This window comes from Carassius auratus, linkage group LG44F (genome assembly GCF_003368295.1).
Source record: "Carassius auratus strain Wakin linkage group LG44F, ASM336829v1, whole genome shotgun sequence".
NCBI lineage: Eukaryota > Metazoa > Chordata > Actinopteri > Cypriniformes > Cyprinidae > Carassius > Carassius auratus.
The window spans coordinates 4,249,233-4,260,719 of record NC_039298.1 but is presented as its reverse complement, the minus strand read 5'-3'; positions in this window follow the sequence as shown (position 1 = coordinate 4,260,719).

Genomic DNA, 11,487 nt, shown 5'->3' with positions numbered 1-11,487 from the left:
ACTTATCAAAGTCTCAGCCCAATCGGCCTAACGGGGCGCTACAGCGCAAAAAAAAAAATTTTGGACATTTTTGGCCGTAAATCGTAAACCGTTAGCCGTAGACTCAAAAACATGGCATTGTTGCAATCCTTGGGTTAGCCCGAACAAAAGTGCACGGCGCCTTTTTGGGGTCTACGACGCACCGTTTTCTCGCAAAATCGAGCTATATCCGAAACCTACTTTTGCGAACTAGTCCTAGGATTTTCAACCAATCAGAACCAAACCACTTCAGAAATATTCCCTGGACACTCAATATCAATAATTATCAAAAAAAAGTTGAAATTTCAATTCTTACGCGAAACAGTACACCAAAAAGCGTCTATGCTAACGTTAGCCAAATGCTATTTTAACTATAACTCTTGAACGGAATGAGATATCTTCACCAAACTCGGTACACATATGTATGAGCTCAATCTTTGGTCAAATAAAAAAAAATTGCGCATCTCTGCCACTTGGGGGCGCTATAAGATAGAAAAAACACATAAATGGCTATAACTAGGCAACCGTTGGCTCGATCGACTTGAAAATTGGTATGCAGTGTCTTGGTCTGAAGGGGCACAAGTACCTATGAGGACATTTGCATATCTCAAAAAAACATGGCCGCCATTGGCCAAACAATTTTAAGCACCTATTTGAAAGGGTTAACGGATGTTGATCGGAACGAAACTCGCTGGGTACGTTCGACTCATGAACCTTAAGGTCTGTAAGAATTTTGAAAGAAATCGGCCACTAGTTGGCGCTAACGAGTTTTATGGCTCTGTAATCACGTGGTGTTTCACATATCAACACAATATGCATATCATTTGATAGATCTCCTCATAATGCACAACTTTGCCTCAAGAACCATTGCTGTCAATCAAATCGTTCAATTGTTATTCCACAATATGTTAAAAACCTACTTTTGCGAACTAGTCCTAGGTTTTTTGTCGATCGGAACCAAACCACTGCAGTAATATTCTGTGGACTCTCTAGATCAATAATTATTAAAAAAATATTGAATTTTGTCCTTTGGTTAGCTGTAAAGGGGTAATTTAGGAAAAGGGGTGTGGCCAAACATACCCCAAAGCCTATAAAACCTAAACGAAAACTCAAAACTTTATTAGCCTTCGTGAAATCATGTAACAGATGACTCTTAACAAGCATGCAAAGTTTCATGGAGATCAGACCATAGGTGGCGCTATAACAGTAGAAAAGGTCTCAAAACACAAGATTTATATGGTAAATGGCCTCAAATTGTTTGAAAATGCTCATATATTCACTCAAAAACACTAAATCTTCATATCATATGATAGATCTCCTCATTCTGAACAACTTTGCCTCTGGGACCAATGTTGTCAATAAAGCTGTTAATTAAATATTCAAGATTATTTAAAAAAGTTACTTTGGCATACTTGTGATACGGTTTAAGATGAAAATCAATAAACCACTGAAGTACAATTCTCTAGACTCTGAAGGTCAATAATTATCAAAAACATGTTGAACAATTGCATTTGGGCAACTATAAACCAGTCATTTTATGATATGTTCTTTTCATAGTGCACACAAAGGCCTATTAATACAAACAGAAAGCCCACAAATTATCAAAACTGTGTAAAATAATGCATAATTTCATTCTAAACAAGCATGCAAAATTTAGGAGAGATTGGGCAACAAAAAAAAAAATAACACTATAACAGTTATGTTTAAAAACACAGTGTTGTTGGAGTAAATGCAATTTATAACCACTAGATGGCAGCGGAAGCCCACTAATGGGCTCATTCAGTAAAGTTGAACAGTACTGTTGAAATGATTCATGAATTCATGCCAAAACATTAAAAAATGAACTGTTATAACATTTTAAATCTCATTGAGTCAATGTTTTCCATTTTTTTCATAGAGATATATCAGTTTTTAAAATTTTGCCACATTATGATTACAGTTTAACCTAAAAATGACATCTAAACTCTTAAAAAGAGAAGACTTGCAATAAGTTTATTATCACCTATCACTTATTTCAATACCTATATCTGCAACAAAATGTTTGTGCATGTATACGTGAGTCTTTGTGTGTGTGTGTGTGTGTATGTGTGTGTGTGTGTGCATATGCTTATAGAGTATTAATATATTAGTCTAATCATTTACTTTCAGTGTGTGTCTGTCTGTTAGCCTGTTCTCCATTTTGGATGTGTTTAACTGTCATCCATGCATCCAGGTTGGCTCTGACCACCTCAGAGGCCTTAATGTCTTGAACCCCGGTAAAATGCTGCTTGCAGCTTTAATTAGGGGTTCAAGCACGCAGTGCTGAAACCCTATTGTATTTGTTAGGATTTTTATTATTATTATTATTATTATTATTATTATTATTATTATTATTCTCCACTCAAACTGTTCGTGCAGCCCAAACCGTAAGGCCTAGAAGCTGAAATTTGGTCAGAATGTAGTAGTCCGGCCTTCTTGTCAGATACCGAGTCTCGACCCAATCGGCCTAACGGGGGCGCTACAGCGCAAAAACTAAAAATTTTGGACATTTTTGGCCGTAAATCGTAAACCGTTAGCCGTAGACTCAAAAACATGGCATTGTTGCAATCCTTGGGTTAGCCCGAACAAAAGTGCACGGCGCCTTTTTGGGGTCTACGACGCACCGTTTTCTCGCAAAATCGAGCTATATCCGAAACCTACTTTTGCGAACTAGTCCTAGGATTTTCAACCAATCAGAACCAAACCAATTCATAAATATTCCCTGGACACTCAATATCAATAATTATCAAAAAAAAGTTGAAATTTCAATTCTTACGCGAAACAGTACACCAAAAAGCGTCTATGCTAACGTTAGCCAAATGCTATTTTGACTATAACTCTTGAACGGAATGAGATATCTTCACCAAACTCGGTACACATATGTATGAGCTCAATCTTTGGTCAAATCAAAAAAATTGCACATCTCTCCCACTTGGGGGCGCTATAAGATAGAAAAAAACACATAAATGGCTATAACTAGGCAACCGTTGCCTCGATCGACTTGAAAATCGGTATGCAGTGTCTTGGTCTGAAGGGGCACAAGTACCATATGAGGACATTTGCATATCTCAAAAAACATGGCCGCCATTGGCCAAACAAATTTTAAGCACCTATTTGAAAGGGTTAACGGATGTTGATCGGAACGAAACTCGCTGGGTACGTTCGACTCATGAACCTTAAGGTCTGTAAGAATTTTGAAAGAAATCGGCCACTAGTTGGCGCTAACGAGTTTTATGGCTCTGTAATCACGTGGTGTTTCACATATCAACACAATATGCATATCATTTGATAGATCTCCTCGTAATGCACAACTTTGCCTCAATAACCATTGCTTGTCAATCAAATCGTTCAATTGTTATTCACAAATATGTTAAAAACCTACTTTTTGCGAACTAGTCCAAGGTTTTTTGCCCGATCGGAACCAAACCACTGCAGTAATATTCTGTGGTCTCTCTAGATCAATAATTATTTAAAAAATGTTGAATTTTGTCCTTTGGTTAGCTGTAACGGGGTAATTTAGAAAAAGGGGTGTGGCCAAACATACCCCAAAGCCTATAAAACTAAAGGAAAACTCAAAACTTTATGAAACTCAGTGAAATCATGTAAAAGGTGACTCTTAACAAGCATGCAAAGTTTCATGGAGATCAGACTATAGGTGGCGCTATAACAGTAGAAAAGGTCTCAAAACACAAGATTTATATGGTAAATGGCCTCAAATTGTTTGAAAATGTTCATATATTCACTCAAAAACACTAAATCTTCATATCATATGATAAATCTCCTCATTCTGAACAACTTTGCCTCTGGGACCAATGTTGTCAATAAAGCTGTTAATTAAATATTCAAGCTTATTTAAAAAGTCACTTTGGCATACTTGTGATACGGTTTAAGATGAAAATCAATAAAACCACTGAAGTACAATTCTCTAGACTCTGAAGGTCAATAATTATCAAAAACATGTTGAACAATTGCATTTGGGCAACTATAAACCAGTAATTTTATAATATGTTATTTGCATAGTGTACACAAAGGCCTATTTATACAAACAGAAAGCCCACAAATTATCAAAACTGTGTAAAATAATGCATGATTTCATTCTAAACAAGCATGCAAAATTTAAGAGAGATTGGGCAAAAAAAAAAATTACAACACTATAACAGTTATGTTTTAAAACACAGTGTTGTTTGAGTAAATGCAATTTATAACCACTAGATGGCAGCGGAAGACCACTAATGGGCTCATTCAGCTAGATAAACAGTACTGTTTTCATGAATTCATGCCAAAAACGTTAATAAATTAACTGTTATAACATTTTAAATCTCATTGAATTGATGTTTTCCATTTTGTTTATACAGATGTATCAGTTTTTTTTCCATTTTGCCACATTATGATTACAGTTTAACCTGAAAATGACATCTAAACTCTGAAAAAGAGAAGACTTGCAATAATTTTATGTTACCTATCACTTATTTCAAATACCTATATCTGCAACAAAATATTTGTGCATGTATATGTGTGTCTATGTGTGTGTGTGTGTGCATATGCTTATAGAGTATACATATATTAGTCTAATCATTTACTTTCAGTGTGTGTGTCTGTCTGTTAACCTGTTCTCCATTTTGGATGTGTTTAAATGTCATCCAAACATCCAGGTTGGCTCTGACCACCTCAGATGCCTTAAATGCTTGAACCCCGGTAAAATGCTGCTTGCAGCTTTAATTAGGGGTTCAAGCACGCAGTGCTGAAACCCTATTGTATCTGTTAGGATTTTTATTATTATTATTATTATTATTATTCTCCACTCAAACTGATCGTGCAGCCCAAACCGTAAGGCCTAGAGAGCTGAAACTTGGTCAGATGGTAGAAGTCCGGCCTTCTTGTCAGATCCAAAGGCTCGCCCCAATCGGCCTAAAGGGGGCGCTACAGTGATCAAAAATGCGTTAGTGCTAATAACTCCTAAACCGCTTATCATAGAGCCAAAAATTTAACATTTCCGGAATCCGTGGGTCATGCGAAATTAAAAACGGTCACTCTGATTTTGTGTCTAGGAGGCCTCGTTTTTTCGCAAATTTGACGTATGTCCAAAACCTACTTTTGCGAACTAGTCCTAGGTTTTTCGCCCAATCTGAACCAAACCACTGCAGAAATGTTCTCTGGCCAGGGATTATCAATAATTATCAAAAAAAAGTTGAAATTTCGACTCGCTGTCGTAATGGGATGCCAAAACGTTCGAAAGTCAAGGACCAATTTTACGCAACAGGCTATAACTCGTGAAAGAAATAAGATATCTTAACCAAACTTGCTACACATTTGTATGACCTAAAACTTTGGTCAAATAAAAAAAATTTCACAACTCTGCCACTTGGGGGCGCTATAAAAAGAAAAAACACATAAATGGCTATAACTAGGCAACCGTTGGCTCGATCGACCTAAAAATTGGTATGCAGTGTCTTTGTCTGAAGGGGCACAAGTACCTATGAGGACATTTGCATATCTCAAAAAACATGGCCGCCATTGGCCAAACAATTTTAAGCACCTATTTGAAAGGGTTAAAGGATGTTGATCGGAACGAAACTCGCTGGGTACGTTCGACTCATGAACCTTAAGGTGTGTAAGAATTTTGAAAGAAATCGGCCACTAGTTGGCGCTAACGAGTTTATTGGCTCTGTAATCACGTGGTGTTTCACATATCAACACAATATGCATATCATTTGATAGATCTCCTCATAATGCACAACTTTGCCTCAAGAACCATTGCTGTCAATCAAATCGTTCAATTGTTATTCACAAATATGTTTAAAACCTACTTTTGCGAACTAGTCCTAGGTTTTTTGTCTGATCGGAACCAAACCACTGCAGTAATGTTCTGTGGACTCTCTAGATCAATAATTATCAAAAAAATGTTAAATTTTGTCCTTTGGTTAGCTCTAAAGGGGTAATTAAGAAAAGGGGTGTGGCCAAACATACCCCAAAGCCTATAAAACCTAAACGAAAACTCAAAACTTTATGAAACTCGGTGAGAACATGTAACAGGTGACTCTTAACAAGCATGCAAAGTTTCATGGAGATCAGACCATAGGTGGCGCTATAACAGTAGAAAAGGTCTCTAAACACAAGATTTAGATGGTAAATGGCCTCAAATTGTATGAAAATGCTCATATATTCACATAAACACTAGATCTTCATATCATATGATAGATCTCCTCATTCTGAACAACTTTTGGGACCAATGTTGTCAATAAAGCTGTTCATTAAATATTCAAGATTATTTAAAAAAGTTACTTTGGCAAAGTAGTCCAAGGCTTTAAGCTGAAAATCAATAAAACCACTGAAGTACAATTCTCTAGACTTTGAAGGTCAATAATGATCAAAAACATGTTGAACAATTGCATTTGTACAACTATAAACCAGTGATTGTATAATATGTTATTTTCACAGTGTACACAAAGGCCTATTAATACAAACAGAAAGCCCACAAATTATCAAAACTGTGTAAAATAATGCCTAATTTCATTCTAAACAAGCATGCAAAATTTAAGAGAGATTGGGCAAAAAACATTACACTATAACAGTTATGTTTAAAAACAGTGTTGTTTGAGTAAATGCAACCACTAGATGGCAGCGGAAGACCACTAATGGGCTGATTCAGCAAACTGAAACAGTACTTTTGAGAAGATTTATGAATTCATGCCTAAACAATAAATAAAAAAAACACTGTTACAACATTTTAAATCTCACGGAGTTAATGTTTTCCATTTTGTTCATACAGACTTATCAGTTTTTAAAATTTTGCCACATTATGATTACAGTGAAACCTGAAAATGACATCCAAACTCTTAAAACTAGTTTAATCATTTAATTTCAGTGCGTGTGTGTCTGTCTGTCAGCCTATTCTCCGTTTTGGATGTGTTTAACTGTCTTCCATACATCCAGATTGGCTCAGACCACCTCAGAGGCCTTAATGTGCTTGAACCCCGTAAATGCTGCTTGCAGCTTTAATATTATTATTATTATTATTATTATTATTATTATTCTCCACTCAAACTGATCGTGCAGCCTAAACCGTAAGGGCTAGAAAGCTGAAATTTGGTCAGATTGTAGTAGTCCGGCCTTCTTGTCAGATACCGAGTCTAGACCCAATCGGCCTAACGGGGGCGCTACAGCGCAAAAAACAAAAATTTTGGACATTTTTGGCCGTAAATCGTATACCGTTAGCCGTAGACTCAAAAACATGGCGTTGTTGCAATCCTTGGGTTAGCCCGAACAAAAGTGTACGGCGCCTTTTTGGGGTCTACGACGCACCGTTTTCTCGCAAAATCGAGCTATATCCGAAACCTACTTTTGCGAACTAGTCCTAGGATTTTCAACCAATCAGAACCAAACCACTTCAGAAATATTCCCTGGACACTCAATATCAATAATTATTAAAAAAAAGTTGAAATTTCAATTCTTACGCGAAACAGTACACCAAAAAGCGTCTATGCTAACGTTAGCCAAATGCTATTTTGACTATAACTCTTGAACGGAATGAGATATCTTCACCAAACTCGGTATACGTATGTATGAGCTCAATCTTTGGTCAAATAAAAAAAATTGCGCATCTCTGCCACTTGGGGCGCTATAAGATAGAAAAAACACATAAATTGCTATAACTAGGCAACCGTTGGCTCGATCGACTTGAAAATCGGTATGCAGTGTCTTGGTCTGAAGGGGCACAAGTACCTATGAGGACATTTGCATATCTCAAAAAACATGGCCGCCATTGGCCAAACAAATTTAAGCACCTATTTGAAAGGGTTAACGGATGTTGATCGGAACGAAACTCGCTGGGTACGTTCGACTCATGAACCTTAAGGTCTGTAAGAATTTTGAAAGAAATCGGCCACTAGTTGGCGCTAACAAGTTTTATGGCTCTGTAATCACGTGGTGTTTCACATATCAACACAATATGCATATCATTTGATAGATCTCCTCATAATGCACAACTTTGCCTCAAGAACCATTGCTGTCAATCAAATCGTTCAATTGTTATTCACAAATATGTTAAAAAGCTACTTTTGCGAACTAGTCCTAGGTTTTTTGTCCGATCGGAACCAAACCACTGCAGTAATATTCTGTGGACTCTCTAGATCAATAATTATTAAAAAAATGTTGAATTTTGTCCTTTGGTTAGCTGTAAAGGGGTAATATAGAAAAAGGGGTGTGGCCAAACATACCCCAAAGCCTATAAAACCTAAACGAAAACTCAAAACTTTATGAAACTCAGTGAAATCATGTAACAGGTGACTCTTAACAAGCATGCAAAGTTTCATGGAGATCAGACCATAGGTGGCGCTATAACAGTAGAAAAGGTCTCAAAACACAAGATTTATATGTTAAATGGCCTCAAATTGTTTGAAAATGTTCATATATTCACTCAAAAACACTAGATCTTCATATCATATGATAAATCTCATTCTGAACAACTTTGCCTCTGGGACCAATGTTGTCAATAAAGCTGTTAATTAAATATTCAAGATTATTTAAAAAAGTTACTTTGATAAACTAGTGATTGGGTATAAGCTGAAAATCTATAAAACCACTGAAGTACAATTCTCTAGACTCTGAAGGTCAATAATTATCAAAAACATGTTGAACAATTGCATTTGGACAACTATAAACCAGTAATTTTATAATATGTTCTTTTCATAGTGTACACAAAGGCCTAGTAATACAAACAGAAACCCCACACATTATCAAAACTGTGTAAAACAATGCATAATTTCATTCTAAACAAGCATGCAAAATTTAAGAGAGATTGGGCAAAAAAAAAAACAAAAAAAAACACTATAACAGTTATGTTTAAAAACAGTGTTGCTTGAGTAAATGCAATTTATAACCACTAGATGGCAGCGGAAGACCACTAATGGGCTCATTCAGTTAATTTGAACAGTACTGTTGAAAGGATTCATGAATTCATGCCAAAACATTAAAAATGTAACTGTTATAACATTTTAAATATCATTGAGTCAATGTTTTCCATTTTGTTCATACAGATATATGTTTTTACTATTTTGCCACATTGTGATTACAGTTTAACCTGAAAATGACATCTAAACTCTTAAAAAGAGAAGACTTGCAATAAGTTTATTGTCACCTATCACTTATTTCAAATACCTATATCTGCAACAAAATGTGTGTGCGTGTATACGTGTGTCTTTGTGTGTGTGTGTGTGTGTGTGCATATGCTTATAGAGTATACATATATTAGTCTAATCATTTACTTTCAGTGTGTGTGTCTGTCTGTTAACCTGTTCTCCATTTTGGATGTGTTTAACTGTCATCCATACGTCCAGGTTGGCTCTGACCACCTCAGAGGCCTTAATGTGCTTGAACCCCGGTAAATGCTGCTTGCAGCTTTAATTAGGGGTTCAAGCACGCAGTGCTGAAACCCTATTGTAATTGTTAGGATTTTTATTATTATTATTATTATTATTATTATTATTCTTCCGCCCTAGAACTGAACGTGCAGCCCAAACCGTAAGTCCTAGAGAGCTGAAATTTGGACAGATCGTAGAGCTCATTTTGGGGAGAACTTATCAAAGTCTCAGCCCAATCGGCCAAACGGGGGCGCTACAGCGCAAAAAACAAAAATTTTGGACATTTTTGGCCGTGAATCGTAAACCGTTAGCCATAAACTCAAAAACATGGCATCGTAGCAATCCTTGGGTTAGCCCGAACAAAAGTGCACGGTGCCTTTTTGGGGTCTACGACGCACCGTTTTCTCGCAAAATCGAGCTATATCCGAAACCTACTTTTGCGAACTAGTCCTAGGATTTTCAACCAATCAGAACCAAACCACTTCATAAATATTCCCTGGACACTCAATATCAATAATTATCAAAAAAAAGTTGAAATTTCAATTTTTACGCGAAACAGTACGCCAAAAACCATCTATAGTAAATTTGGCCAAATGCTATTTTAACTATAACTCTTGAACGGAATGAGATAACTTCACCAAACTTGGTACACATATGTAAGAGCTCAATTTTGGGTAAAATCAAAAAAATTGCGCATCTCTGCCACTTGGGGGCGCTATAAGATAGAAAAAACACATAAATGGCTATAACTAGGCAACCGTTGGCTCGATCGACTTGAAAATTGGTATGCAGTGTCTTGGTCTGAAGGGGCACAAGTACCTAGGAGGACATTTGCATATCTCAAAAAACATGGCCGCCATTGGCCAAACAATTTTAAGCACCTATTTGAAAGGGTTAACGGATGTTGATCGGAACGAAACTCGCTGGGTACGTTCGACTCATGAACATTAAGGTCTGTAAGAATTTTGAAAGAAATCGGCCACTAGTTGGCGCTAACGAGTTTTATGGCTCTGTAATCACGTGGTGTTTCACGTATCAACACAATATGCATATCATTTGATAGATCTCCTCATAATGCACAACTTTGCCTCAAGAACCATTGCTGTCAATCAAATCGTTCAATTGTTATTCACAAATATGTGAAAAACCTACTTTTGCGAACTAGTCCTAGATTTTTTGCCCGATCGGAACCAAACCACTGCAGTAATATTCTGTGGACTCTCTAGATCAATAATTATCAAAAATATGTTGAATTTTGTCCTTTGGTTAGCTGTAAAGGGGTAATTTAGAAAAAGGGGTGTGGCCAAACATACCCCAAAGCCTATAAAACCTAAACGAAAACTCAAAACTTTATGAAACTTCGTGAAATCATGTAACAGGTGACTCTTAACAAGCATGCAAAGTTTTATGGAGATCAGACCATAGGTGGCGCTATAACAGTAGAAAAGGTCTCAAAACATAAGATTTATATGGTAAATGGCCACAAATTGTTTGAAAATGCTCATATATTCACTCAAAAACACTAGATCTTCAAATCATATGATAGAGCTCCTCATTCTGAACAACTTTGCCTCTGGGACCAATGTTGTCAATAAAGCTGTTAATTAAATATTCAATATTATTTGAAAAAGTTACTTTGACAAACTAGTGATAAGGTATAAGCTGAAAATCAATAAAACCACTGAAGTACAATTCTCTAGACTCTGAAGGTCAATAATTATCAAAAACATGTTGAACAATTGCATTTGGACAACTATAAACCAGTAATTTTATAATATGTTATTTGCATAGTGTACACAAAGGCCTATTAATACAAACAGAAAGCCCACAAATTATCAAAACTGTGTAAAATAATGCCTAATTTCATTCTAAACGAGCATGCCATATTTAAGAGATATTGGTCAAAAAAAATAACAACACTATAACAGTTATATTTAAAAACACAGTGTTGCTTGAGTAAATGCAATTTAGAACCACTAGATGGCAGCGGGAGACCACTAATGGGCTCATTCAGCAAAGTTGAACAGTACTGTTGAAAGGATTCATTAATTCATGCCAAAACATAAAAAAATTAACTGTTATAACATTTTAA